Source organism: Podarcis pityusensis, assembly GCF_964106645.2.
Source record: "Podarcis pityusensis genome assembly, chromosome: 3".
Classification (NCBI taxonomy): Eukaryota; Metazoa; Chordata; class Lepidosauria; order Squamata; family Lacertidae; genus Podarcis; species Podarcis pityusensis.
Genome location: NC_138026.1, coordinates 118,779,152 through 118,793,248, shown reverse-complemented (window position 1 = coordinate 118,793,248; position 14,097 = coordinate 118,779,152). Strand labels below are relative to the sequence as shown.

The 14,097-nt window shown below is 47.1% G+C and overlaps 1 long non-coding RNA gene across 1 annotated transcript; it reads right to left on the bottom strand.

The window, feature by feature from the left end:
• Positions 1-6,191: 6,191 nt before the first annotated feature.
• On the bottom strand, positions 6,192-13,130 carry LOC308474775. Its single transcript, XR_013984950.1, has 2 exons — positions 9,381-13,130; positions 6,192-9,340 (listed from the first exon to the last, which is right to left on the bottom strand). It is a non-coding gene; the product is annotated as an uncharacterized lncRNA (long non-coding RNA).
• Between the last annotated feature and the right edge of the window lie 967 nt (positions 13,131-14,097).

The following is a 14,097-nucleotide window of genomic DNA, read 5'->3' as shown; positions in this document are numbered from 1 at the left end:
CCTGGCCCTAAGGAAGTTAGATTAGCTTCAACCAGAGCCAGGGCCTTTTCAACACTGGCTCTGGCCTGGTGGAACGCTCTGCCTCATGAGACCAGGGCCCTGCAGGATCTGATTTCTTTCCGCAAGGCCTATAAGACAGAGTTGTTCCGCCTGGCCTTTGGCTTGGAGCCAATTTGATTCCCTCCCTCTCTTTCTTTTTTCCTTTCCTTCTCCTCCTGCGCTGAGGCTACATTTTAATATTTTAATGTTTCAATATTTAAATGTTGTATTTTAATTTTGTTTTTAAGTTGTATTCATTCAACTTGTTTTTATTATTGCTTGTTAGCCGCCCTGAGCCAGGCCTTGGCTGGGGAGGGCGGGGTATAAATAAAAATTATTATTATTATTATTATTATTATTTATTCTTATCATGAAGGTGCAGTAGCTTCTGCAATGAGATCATGCCTGGAGCAAGACCCGTTCATCCAGGGTCGTCTTGGACCGCAGTTCCACCTTGTAGAGGCTACACTAACATGCTCACTTTGGGGTCTCAATCGTCAGTCATTGTTTTGATAGGAGAACTGTTTCCTGACTGTATCATAGGGGTTTGGGCTCGATGTGGTAACTCTGCCATTCTAGGATTCTGTGACTACTCAAATGCCAGCTGAGAGGACCTGCTCCGGGGCGTCTTGCTTAACCCATGGTGCTTCCTCGGTAGGCACTTCAGAAGGGACAAATCTTTTAAGTAGGTGTGGGGTGAGCCCTGTCTCACAGACTTGCAAAGTTGGGAGGGACCACGAGGGTCATCTAGTCCTACCCCCTGCAATGCAGGAATCTTTTCCCGTTTGAGGCTTGAACCCATGTCCCTGAGATTACCGGTCTCATGCTCTACCAACGGAGCTATCCTGGATGGCCATGATAATCAACCAACCAATTAATTAAATTCATACCCCAGACCTCCAAGAAGCTCATAGCATCATACATTTGCACATTGATATTCCAGATCTTAACCACTTTGAAGTTATTGCTTTTGGGGAGGAAGGCATTTGATCAGGACGGACTATGTGGCATACGTCCTATTGGCTGCCATATGTCCTGGACATTACCAGAATTTCAAAGGTGGAATTGATGACAGGGGGGCGTTTCTGAAAGGTGGAGCTTTTGGGTTTGCTCAACAATTTGGGGGTCTTCCTTAAAAAAAAAGCTCAACAGCTTTCGGGGTGTCCAAGGGCATGAGGTGTGAAAGAAGGAGATGTTCCCTACAATTGGGGTTAACAGTGGGTGAGAGATTGCTCTTTACAGTTTTCTATTGGGTCAAGTCTTCCTCCAACATAATTTGGCTTTCCTTTGCTGAGAGAATAAGGTAAAGGTAATGGGACCCCTGACAGTTAAGTCCAGTCGCAGACGACTCTGGGGTTGCAGCACTCGTCTTGCTTTACAGGCCGAGGGAGCCAGCGTTTGTCCGCAGACAGTTTTTCCAGGTCTTGTGGCTAGCATGACTAAGCCGCTTCTGGCGAACCAGAGCAGCGCATGGAAATGCCGTTTACCTTACCGCCGGAGCTGTACCTATTTATCTACTTGCACTTTGATGCACTTTCGAACTGCTAGGTTGGCAGGAGCAGGGACCGAGCAACGGGAGCTCACCCCATCGCAGGGATTCGAACCGCCGACCTTCTGATCAGCAAGCCCTAGGCTCTGTGATTTAGACCACAGTACATAGAACCAAAGAAGTGAAACTGCCTTGCTAGACTAGAATGATGTTATAAATAGACCAAGAAGGCTGTAGCTTTGGGTCTGTTACATCAGTGGAGGCTGATCTTTTAGGGCAGGGGTCAGCAAACTTTTTCAGCAGGGGGCCGGTCCACTGTCCCTCAGACCTTGTGGGGGGGCCAGACTATATTTCAGGGGAAGGGAAATGAACGAATTCCTATGCCCCACAAATAACCCAGAGATGCATTTTAAATAAAAGCACACATTCTACTCACGTAAAAACACGCTGATTCCTGGACTGTCCATGGGCTGGATTTAGAAGCCAATTGGGCCAGATCTGGCCCCCGGGCCTTCTTTTGCCTACCCATGCTTTAGGGCGAATGAGGCCACCCCCATCAACCCCACTCTGTCCTCAGCCTGCCCCCATCTTGCCTGCCTCCTTATGTATGACTAGTCAAGGCCTCCTTGGCTGTGCATCTCAGTCTTCCCCTTGAAGAACTCACCAGGAAGGAGGAAGATGGGGACAAAATGAGAGTAAGTTGGCTCTGCTTGTCACTAGCTCTCTGGCGCCACCTGCTGTTGGCCTCCTGGCCTTTCGCCCCATCGGTCCCAATGGGTACCAGTCACCACTGTGTTGTATTTCTATGGCTAAGAAATGTGATGCTATGCATTTTAGTATGTGCGTAAAATTGTCACGGCACATGACTATCTTTTTCTCCAGGCATCTGACGTAGTGGCCTCTATGTTGTGAAAACCGACACTGCAGTTAGTTTATTAGCCTTTGAGTCTGTTGGTTTCACTCCTAGGAAATGTATTTTTGGATGACTGGGTGCCTGCAAGTCAACCTAAATCCCAGCAGCACTGGGTTGAGGTGAGTTAAAGCCTTGGTTCTGATTCCACTCCTTTGTGAGTAAATCCCCATCCAGAGCCCTAAAAGCAAGTCCAATTCAGTGTTCGATTACGTAAGCATAAGACTGCAACCAAGATAGGAAAATGTATTTGCATACCATTTATACATCCCTTTAAAGGTACCGTAAGATGTTGCACTGATGATGAAAATTTGTCCTGGAGAAAAACCAATTCTTTATCCTGTTCTTTGGAGGGAAGGAGAACGCCCCTCCCGCTTCATCACCAAGCAGAAAATGAAAATAAAAACAGAAAGCTGGTAGCCGTGTGGTCAGCCAGGGGGCCGCCCCCAACCCCCCCACCTCCCCCATTTCCAGAAAAAGAAGTGCCGGAACTCACCATGAACACCTCCACCTGAGAAATGCTGGAACGGAGTTCCTGTGAATTCTGACTAAAAAAAACCCAGTGCAAAGATGGAATAGGCAGCACAGTCTGTGATAGGCTGCCATGCTCTGAGTGTTGTGAACTGCCAACCTTACTATATGCTTGTGAAACATGGACCACTTATAAACGCCATCTCCAACTCCTCGAAAGATTCCATCAACGGTGTCTCCGAAAAATATTACACATCACTTGGGAAGACAGGCGAACTAATGCCAGTGTACTGGAAGAAGCAAATATCACCAGTGTCAAAGCAATGATTCTTCAACATCATCTTTGTTGGACTGGTCATTTTGTGCGGATGCCTGATGATCGTCTCCCAAAGCAACTACTCTAACTAAAATGGAAAACGCAATGCTGGTGGTCAACAAAAGAGGTTTAAAGACTCTCAAGGCAAATCTTTAAAAATGTAGTGTAAACACTGACAACTGGGAAACACTGGCCTGCGAGTGCTCCAGTTGGAGAACAGCCTTTACCAAAAGTGTCATGGGCTTCGAAGACACTCGAACTCAGGACGCAAGGGAGAAACGTGCTAAGAGGAAGGGACACTTGGCAAATCCACACCGTGATCAACTCCCACCCGGAAACCAATGTCCCCACTGTGGAAGGACGTGTGGATCCAGAATTGGCCTCCACAATCACTTATGGACTCACTATTAAGACCGTGTTTATGGAAGACAATCTTACTCAGCTACGAGTGATCGCCAAAGAAGAAGAAGTTGTGGACTACAACTCCCATCAGCCATAGGGAGTTTACCATGCTGCTTAGAACTGATGAGAGGTACACTCCAAAATGTCTGCAGGGCACCAGGTTCCTGAAGGCTGGCTTAGGGCACAAGCTATGAACTGGCTCAAATCTCACCTCCACCAAGAATTCATTAGATGGCACTAAGACACTGTTTGCTTCCAGGTCTTTGTATCATTTCCCACTATCTGCGAACTCCAGTATAGGTGAAGAGTTTTTGTTTTGTTTTTAATTCTCCCATTAAATGTGATCTCCATTGTTTAAGACCCAAACCACGGCTTAGATGCTACAATGTTTGTTTGTTTTTTGCCTCCTGGTTTAATTCTCCAATAAAATTCACCGCTAGGAGCAACTATTTAAAACTTCCAAAAAATAATTGAAACCAACGCTAAGCTAAAGACAGATTCAATCGCACATCATCATTCTACAGATCTGGGTAGGCTTGCCCAACCAAAAATGTTTTTAGCTGGTGCCAAAAAGAGTTCAGTGAAGGCGCTGGCCTGGTGTCAATTGGCGGGGAGTTCCAAAGTGTGTGTGCTGCCACACTAAAATATTAATTTACACTTGGCTGGAAGATGTGATCATGGCCGCTAACCTGGAAGGCTTTAAAAGGTGATTAGACAAATTCCTGGAGGAGAATTCTCTCAGTGGCCTTCAGCCATCTCGAGAGGCAGTCTAGCTCTGACTATCAGGTACAGTGGTACCTCGAGTTAAGTACTTAATTCGTTCCAGAGGTCTGTTCTTAACCTGAAACTGTTCTTAACCTGAAGCACCACTTTAGCTAATGGGGCCTCCTGCTGCTGCCACGCCGCCAGGGCATGGTTTCTGTTCTCATCCTGAAGCAAAGTTCTTAACCTGAAGCACTATTTCTGGGTTAGCGGAGTCTGTAACCTGAAGCGTATGTAACCTGAAGCGTAGGTACCACTGTACTGGGGTGCAAGGAGAAGCAGGAGGCTACCACTTTCATGGCCTGCCTGTGGCACTCGCAGGCACACAGGAAACTCCCTTATGCACCATTGGTCCATCTAACTCAACACGGACTGGCAGCAGCTCTGCAGGGTTTTGGATGCTGGCCTGGTGACGCCAGGGTTTGAACCCAGAACATGCGGCATGCAAAACAAATGCTCTGGCAGGCCACGGCGGTCTGGTCCAACAGGGCTCTTCCGACGTCATTATGACCATCACATCCAGGCAGCACATGAATGGGTGTCTGCTACAGCTGTTAAGCAATACATGTGACGTTGCCAGGCCACCAACTCCAGCTGTGCTATCTCTGACTGGCAGCTCTCCAAGATCTTGGGCAGTCTTCTTCAACCTGGAGCCAAGCGCTGGCTGGGATTGGAATGGTCAGGGATGCTTTAGCTGAGATTCCTGCATTGCAGCGGGTTGGACAATTCTGTGATTCTAACATCTGGAGCACATCAGGCTGGGAAAGGCATACACTCCAACATTTCTCTGATGAAAACAGGGTGTCCTATTCCATAATAATTTTATTATTTATACCCCACCCATCTGACTGGGTTGCCCCAGGCAATCTGGGCAGCTTCCAACATACATAAAAGGTAAAGGGACCCCTGAGCATTAGGTCCAGTCGTGGCCGATTCTGGGGTTGCGGCACTCATCTCACTCTATAGGCTGAGGGAGCCAGCGTTTGTCCGCAGACAGCTTCTGTGTCATGTGGCCAGCATGACTAAGCTGCTTCTGGTGAACCAGAGCAGCACACGGAAACGCTGTTTACCTTCCCGCTGGAGCGGTACCTATTTATCTACTTGCACTTTGATGTGCTTTCGAACTGCTAGGTTGGCAGGAGCAGGGACCGAGCAACGGGAGCTCACCCCGTCGCGGGGATTCGAACCGCCGACCTTCTGATTGGCAAGCCCTAGGCTCCGTGGTTTAACCCACAGCGCCACCAGCGTCCCTTCCAACATATATAAAAACATAATAAAACTATACAGGGCTGCCTTCAGAGGTCTTCTGAAGATTGTGTAGTTATTTATTTCCTTATTGGCTCGGGTATCGCATAACTCCATATCCTCCAACATTTCTCCGATGAAAATAGAGATGTCCTAAGGAAAAGCGGGACATTCCGGGATCAAATCAGAAACCAGGAAGGCTTCTGTAAATCTGAGGCTGTCCCTGGAAAATAGGGAGATTTGTGGGATCTGGGAAGGATGCTTTTGTCTTAGGCAAAAATCTTCTCACAAATCTTTGTTTTAATTTTTCAGAAAGGATTTTATTGAATAAATCAAGCAAATCAGTACAACAGAAAGACTAGAAGTACAAAACAGCTGTGCATTATATCCAAGAGAGACAATATTAGGTTGGTAAAGCACTCAAGACCTTCAGAAAACCCAATTTCATGCTGTGCAAAGGGAGACCTCTGTGTGTCTGCATATAAGATAAAATCCCCACCAAGCAGCCTAGAATTTTTCAGGGCCCTCTAAGCTTTTGGCAACACGAAATTTATGAGTTTTGTTTTTTAGCTCATGCAAAACTGCATATATTTTCATACCGAAAGCGAAAGTTGCAAATCCTGCAAGGTTCTTCATTGGGGGGCAATTTAGCTTCTGGCTAGAGTTCATGGGAGCTGAAGCTTTTCAATTTATCACCCCACAGATTTAGTAAACAAAGCTGCGCTAAAGGTGGACTGGGATGTTTTGAGTATTTTGCTCATTTCCTGACAAACGATGGTCCAGAATTTGGGCAGATCTTCTCATGAATCTGAGATCCTTTTATAACTGGGGATGGTGGGGATCGAGCCCACAAACTTGGGCACGCAGTCCTCTGCCATTGACTTACAGGCCTTCCTAGAGGCAGGAAAAACTGAAGCAATAAATGAGATGGAGAGGTTCGTTCATACGGGAGTTTCTTGAATGCTTTTCACCCCAAATACGTAACAAAACCTAAATGCAAATTTATCCAGCACTCCTTTGCCTCTTCCCTTCTTCCTCTCACCTCTTCCTGGCTTAGCCTGTGATCCTAACCCCACTTACCTGAAAGTAAGCCCCACTGAATTCAATTGGACTTACGGCGGCGTAGGCATGGTTAAGATTGTGCCGCTAGCTGCTTCTTCCATGGCTGAACTTCTGGGGCCACGTAGAAATATCTGTTGCTAGACAGAGAGATATGCAAATCAATCACCACCATCATCTTAGCCAGGCTTCCTCAACCTCGACCCTCCAGATGTTTTGAGACTACAATTCCCATCATCCCTGACCACTGGTCCTGCTAGCTAGGGATCATGGGAGTTGCAGGCCAAAAACATCTGGAGGGCTGAGGTTGAGGAAGCCTGATCTTAGCAGTATTGGGAGGGGGAAATCTGGGGTCATAGTTTGCACTTCCGTGGGGCAAATACACAAACAAAAACAATTAATACATATGCCTGTTAGAGACAAGGGCAAGAAATGGTGAAAAGGATTATCATAAGTTCATTAGGCCTGTTTCCCAAACCCCAACACGTTAACCGTGGGACAGTCAGTGGAGGTGAGCCATTTTCAGCGACTGGCACATGCAGGAACAATAAGACACGGGGAAATGTGATTTCTTCCTTTTTTTATTTGTTAAAACTGTCAACAAAATAATGGAGGCCTCTTCCTCTCCATCTGCGAAAGGTACTGAGAAAATATACCCATGAGATCTCTGGATCCAGTTCAATGAGACGCATATTTCAAGCCCCACAAGAAATCTTGGTTCCCATTTTGTTTTAGCATCCCCCACCCCCCTGCAGACCTCACAGTGTGGGTGAGAGGGAGAATGCATGATGAGATGAGCATTTAGCCATGTGCCTTCAGCTCTGGAGCCAGGCTCTGCCACCTCCAACTTCCTTCTTGGGTGATTCAGATCTTGCAAGATCCTCTAATCAGGTGCAAGGAGGTTTTCCTGGGGAGATCTGGAATGGGTTCTGACTTGAGGCTGGTCCCCCTTTCTGCCCCACACTCGATTAACTCCTGAGATCCAACTTTTGGCCACCCCTGAAGATATTTAGCAAACACGGCAAAACAAACACAAATCATTTGAGTTGTGAATTTAGACTCTGCATGATGTGAGTTTGGGTTTGTTTTTTTGCACTAATGGCTCTGATCTTCACTTTATCGTGCCTTTTATTTTAGACACAGTGGAACCTCGGGTTAAGTACTTAATTCGTTCTGGAGGTGCGTTCTTAACCTGAAACTGTTCTTAACCTGAAGCACCACTTTAGCTAATAGGGCCTCCTGCTGCTGCCGCGTGATTTCTGTTCTCATCCTGAAGCAAAGTTCTTAACCCGAGTTACTATTTCTGGGTTAGCAGAGTCTGTAACCTGAAGCGCATGTAACCTGAAGCGTATGTAACCCGAGGTATCACTGTACTGTTTGTTGATCAAAACTTGGGTGATTTTTGGTTTCTAAACCCTTTCTTTCCTCTCCCCTCTCTGCTGTTTTGGTAGCTCATTGGGGCGGAGACCTGCATTTGTTTATTCCTCTGCAAAGTGCCATAGACACGAATGCCGCTAAATTACTAAGACTAATGCCAGCCATGTCAAGATCTTGAGGATATGCATTGCACTGAAATAAATAAGCAGATGTCAATAGGCTTCTGAAGGGGGTGTGTGTCAAATTGAGCCACCCCACTTTGCACCCCTTTTAGACTTCGATAACTCGCAGCTCAGTCCCTAAGTATGTTTGCTTGGAACTGAGTCTCATTGAGCTGAATGCAGTGCTTTTTTCTGTTGAATTTTGTGAATCTAAGTTTGGCCTTTTTGAGGGGCAGTATTTCAATAGGAGTAGGAAAATGAGAGTGCCCCTAAACATTTTAATAGGGGGGGGGGAAGCACTGGCTGAATGGGACTTCTTCTAAGATCAAAAAAGCATGCCTAGGACTGCAACCTTACTCAGAGACCCAAGAGTCCTTCCTGTATCTGCAAGGTGACCTTAAAAAGAATTGCTTTTTCACCTTTAAAAGAATTCCTATGGGAGGGAGACAAGAGAACAGTGAATTATGAGGCCACCAAATATAGGTTTCGTTGCCATTTTTATGGTCGGCTTGCTGTGGATCCTCGTTCCTTGATGCTTAGGTTAATGGGTTTTGGGGAAATGGTTTGGGTTTCTGTTCAGCAAGCTACCTGGAAAGCCCACTGAGCAGAATAGTCAGGATAAATTTTCCCATGAATGAAGAACAGGGGGGGAGGAGAAAAAAGTATCTCTCCCCTGCCCCAGATTTGTGGTGCAGTCCCCAAACCACTTAAACCACTTTATATGAATAGTACAATAAACAAAACCGTTCTCTTTTTGCTCCCTTGATCAAGTAACGACTGGCACCTGCGCTATTTCAGATAGAAGTGGAATCCTCTCGCCGCTTTGGTGGAGGACGAACAAATCTGGGGAAATGAATGAACTGCGTTGAAATGAGTGGTGTTGACTTTAGGATCAAGGGTCCTGCTAGGCTGCAACACACCAGCCTATGTTCAGGAGTGCTGCTTACGCACTGAATTAATGTGGGGGCTTTGACCCTGAATATATTTTATTGGGGTGCCAGTGGGATGCAGGATCCATCCTTGCATCTGTCCAACATGCTGCGGTTTTTGCCCCTTCCTGCGCTGGACGCCGACTTTGGCCTAGACGCCCATTCAAATGTGCCACTCAGCTTGCAAGGGGACAGATGTCGTCTTAAAAGTATCTGTCACTCTGTGGGATCTTTAGGAAGGAACTTAGTGGGACAGCATCTTCCATGCACCCAGAATGGCATCTCCAGCTAGGGCCAGGAAACTCTGGAGAGCTGCTGCCAGCCAGTGTCAACAGCACTGAGTGAGATGAACCACTGGTCTCAGCTTCCCGTGTTCCAGGATCCCTGTATTCGTAAGCAGAAATGGCCTGTTCCGATCTACGCCTAACTGAGAAGGGGTGGCAGCTGCAAGGCATGCAATGTCTGCTCTAAAGTTCAGTGCATTTAGAGGTTCCAAAAGAGATGGTCAGGTTGTTTGTGTGTGCTTCTATCGCAGCCAGAATCCTGTATCCGCAGAAAAGGAAAGACGAAGACGTCCCAATGAAAGAACAATGGGTTTTAAAGGTCAACGACTACACAGAGATGCCGAGGTGGGCAGCAAAAATAAGAGATAAAGACAGAGGAGAACTTTGTTGAAGAGTGGAGGTCCTTTGGGGGCTATTGGAAGAAAAAAAACCTATAGCCAAATAAAACTGCAAGCAGGAGTTGAATAATAGGCAAGGGAAAGAGAATAAATGATAACATAAGTTATAATACAATAGAAAATAAATGGCAGTTATGGCAGCAAATAAAGGAAGGCAATGGGAACATCACCGATTCAAGGACAGGAAGTCAACATGTAATAAGTTATTCTGTTGAAAGTGAAATGAATAATGTCACATTTTGTGTAAACAACATTATTTAAAAATAAATAAAGTTTGTTGCATTTAATGCATGGGCAAACTCCCCATGCATAAATGCAGCCCGAATTGCAGCCACCAGCCACAATGCGTTGCCCACAGAGCTGCTCCTGATGTGCATTAATGTTCCAACTCGCTTGCTTTCTCTAGGGTCAGGTGACTGGGGGCTGGATGACTTGCAGGAGACGGCAGAGGAGGGCAGCTCAGCGGCTCAGAGCACATGCTTCAGATGCAGAAGGTACCTAACCTTGGGTTCAAGCCCTCTGCATCTTCCAAATCCAAAGGCTCTTTGGGAAAAGACTTCTTTCTGCCTGAGGCCCAAAAAAGCGGTTGCCGGCCAGAGCGGACAACACATGGATCAGTGGACAAAGAGCCTGGTATAATACGCCTTCCTAGGTTCCTGTTGATGTGGCGAGTCAACTGCATTGAAAAGGTTTGGCCTGCCTTGTCCACAGTGACCTCTTGCTCTCGCTTCTGCTTGCGGCTGCAGACCTAGGTTCTTCAACCTGGCGCCCTCCAGGTGGTTCGGACTACAACTCCCATCAGCACGCTCTCCCCCCCTGCCCCCAATGCAGACAGCCCGGCTTGCAAACGACAAGGCCTTACTTAGAAGAACAGCCATTCCTGCATTGCAGGGGGTTAGACTAGATGACTCTTGGGGTTCCCTTCCAACTCTAGAATTCTACGATTCTTCTTCTTATTATTGGCTCACTCTTGAAATAAGGGGCATGATCCAGCAGCGTCTCTAGCACGGGTTCTTTGGAAGGCACTTAAAACCCATTGCCTTAAAATGGGGCGAAAACACATTTTCTTCGAAATAAAAAGCCGAAACGATTCCTAGCTTCCAATATTGATCAGAGCCCCCTTCGTTCTGCCACCTCCTTATCTTAGAGGGTTTTCATGGGGGGGGGGTGTTCCCACCCCCCACCTTAAAACACAGGCCCTCAAAGTCAAGGCAGCTGGCTTTGTCTATAGTCTGTAGCTTCCCTGGGCCATTTCCCCCCCTTCTTTGGAGAGGGCCACCCCCCCTTTATTTTACCACCTCCTCTGATTCTTTTTCTTTTGATCCTATAAATAATTTGGTTTATTATCTCCTCCCCCACCTTCCTCCCCCCTCTCCCGCTGCCATCTATATGCTGCCTTCTCTGCGGCGAGGAAGGGAGGGAGGGGATGTAAAATGAATTGAACGGTGGGGGGGGGGGGTCAATTCTGTAGGGTAATTGGTCCCCATTGTGGAGATGCTGGGGCAGCTGTTGGGGGTGAGGTGGTTGTGGGGAGGGGGGGCAAGGTCTGTATTACCATACAAAGGAAACAAATGGCATGTTTATCCGGCAAGGAGGCTGACAAGCAACCTCTCCCCCTCGCCCCCCCTATATCACACACATGGGGCTGCCCCCCTCCTGGGGTCCTTCGGTTTTAAATTATATTTTTAAAGTTGGGGGTTGGGGGAGGGGAGTTGCAAAACCGCCCTCCCCACTGGACATCTGTGTATCGATGCTAGGAGAGGGTATATTTTCCATTATGATGCGTTTGTTTTGGGTGTTGTTTAAAATGTGGGTTATCTGTATAATCCCACAGAACTCTTTCCCAGTAATAAATGAAAGCCATGCATGGCTAGAGAGGAAATTTTTGATTTCTCAGCAGAAGGTACGCAAGAGAGAGAGATAGCTGTTTGCTGCAGAAAGGCAAACTGATATCCCAAATGACCTTTTGAAATAATAATCGCAGTAAATAATCATGATAGTACTACTACTAATGACAATAATAATAACAATAAAATTGCAGGGCAAATCGTATTAAGTTTGCTTATGTCATTCTGCAGAAACATGCAGTCTTTGCATTCAGGAGAACAAGCCTGTGCAGATAAATCTTTTGCAGATGTAAAATATACAACAACATGATGAGAAAATTAAATGACAAATCTAACCAATAAAAATCTGCCATGAAAGCTTATGTGTGTGTGTGTGTGTGTGTGTGTACACACACACACACACACACAATTGTTTCTGTGACATCCACACTGCATTACAGCCAGTGACACTACTCCTATTTAATGGTTCTAGACAGTAGCCTTGTGATTATGTGCAATGTTGTTTTTTTGCAGTCATACCCAGATTTTATAAATGCTTATCACTTATATCTCAATTACACGCTGCCATTAAAATCTATGGGAGTTTCCTCACTGATTGCACTATGATGTAAATTGCAAAAAAAAAAAAAAAGCCCATACAATGCTCATACACACACACACACTGATAGAACATGGCCACAATCCATTCACATTTAAGCACTAACTGAGTTCAATAGGAGAAATTTGGACTTACATTGGTTCCTCTCCTGTTAAAATCAGTGGAACCTAAAAGTGCTTAACATTAGTTGGAGCCTAGTCTGCGTTTTAACAGCTCTATGAGCTTTCTGTGTATGTCAAATTTCTAGAAATCGATTGATATTTTATATCTATATCTATATCTACCTATCTATTATCTATCATGTTTAGCTTTCCATACTATCTATACATTCTTGTTCTCAATAGGTTATTCCTTTGCAAGCTTTGATTGCCTATTACATTTGTCACACGCCTGTAATATTAATTTATTTACAAAAGAATTGTTCTTTGGGGTTTTGTTTTGTTTTATTCTTTTTTTAAAAAAAAGATTTACAGCCTCATCTGCAGTCAGGGTAGCAACGTGCCCTACTCGATTTGTCCCTCCCCACCCCATCATTTCGAAACAAAACACTGGGTGGCATGCAACCTTACTCAGAGTAGACCCATGGACGTTAATGGGCACGGCTCACTTCATTTCAATGGGTCTACTCTGAGTAGGACTCAGCTGACTACAAGCCACTGTAGTAAACCTTTTTTTTTCAGTGATGCACAGCAAGACACGCAGCGCTTCCATATCCAACCCCCCCCCCCCAATTATCCCCACAGAAATGACAAGCTATCAGCAATCTCTAGGGCTGAGGGGCCTGGCGGCAGGTGGGGAAATTTTGAAAAAACAAAAAAGCCACCAAAAAACGAGGGGCATTTCAAGAGAAATCCCTTTGCTTCCTAGGTGGGACACCCCGTGGGTGTCTCTCATCCCACATGCCCAGAAGGTGACCCCTATGGGGGTGGGGGTAGAAGACACCCCATAGGGCAGCTCCCGTTGGAAACTAAAAAGAGGAGGGGGTTTCTCTGTCGGGGCAAGGCTGGCTAAGCCCAGAACACATCAGGGCCCCAATCCAACGCCGCCGCCCCCACACCCGCCATAGAGTTAAGCATGCTCAACGGATGGAAGTGGCGCTGGTGGTGCAAGAATTCTCTGCACACACTTACCTGGGGGGCGTCCGAGGCGTGTGGGTCAGAGTGGACGGGGGGCTTCCTTCCGCAGAGGCTGGGGGCTAGAGTGGAAATCCAGCGGGGGGGGGGGGCTTTGGCACTGCCTGGCGCATCATCCAGAGACCGCCGCCGCGTCAGGCTGCTGGGTCGCTTGGCTTGCCGTCCCCCCCCGCGCCCACCCCACCGACGATGCGGCAGCCTCGTCCTTAGCATTCACCGCGTGCCTTAATTGTATGGACATTTAAATCAAGGTCCGCTGTGAACACGCAGAAAGGGGGCCTCGGCTGGTCCTGATCCTGCCCCAGGCAGGCAGGCAGGCAGGCAGGCAGGGGTAGCGGCAGCGGCAGCCCAAATTGAGGTGGGCAAGCCCCCCACCCTCTAAGTGGAGTGGAGTGGAGGTGGGGAGGGGGAAGAGAGGGGGGCGTCAGATCAGCCAACTTCACTCCCCAAAACTGCTTCTATTTCTCTCCTCTCTCCCACCACCCCCACTTCCATCCCACCCCATCCCACAAACAATAGTGGGGGGAGGGAGGCGATGACGATGCCTCTGCAAAAGGGCGTCTTTGTTCTTAAGCCCCTCGCGGGCGCCGCTGTCAGATCTGCTTGCTCTGCAGTGGGCGGTGGGCCCTGTTTCTCCGCCCCCCCGTCCCCCACAAGAGCTGATGCCAGGAGGAGAA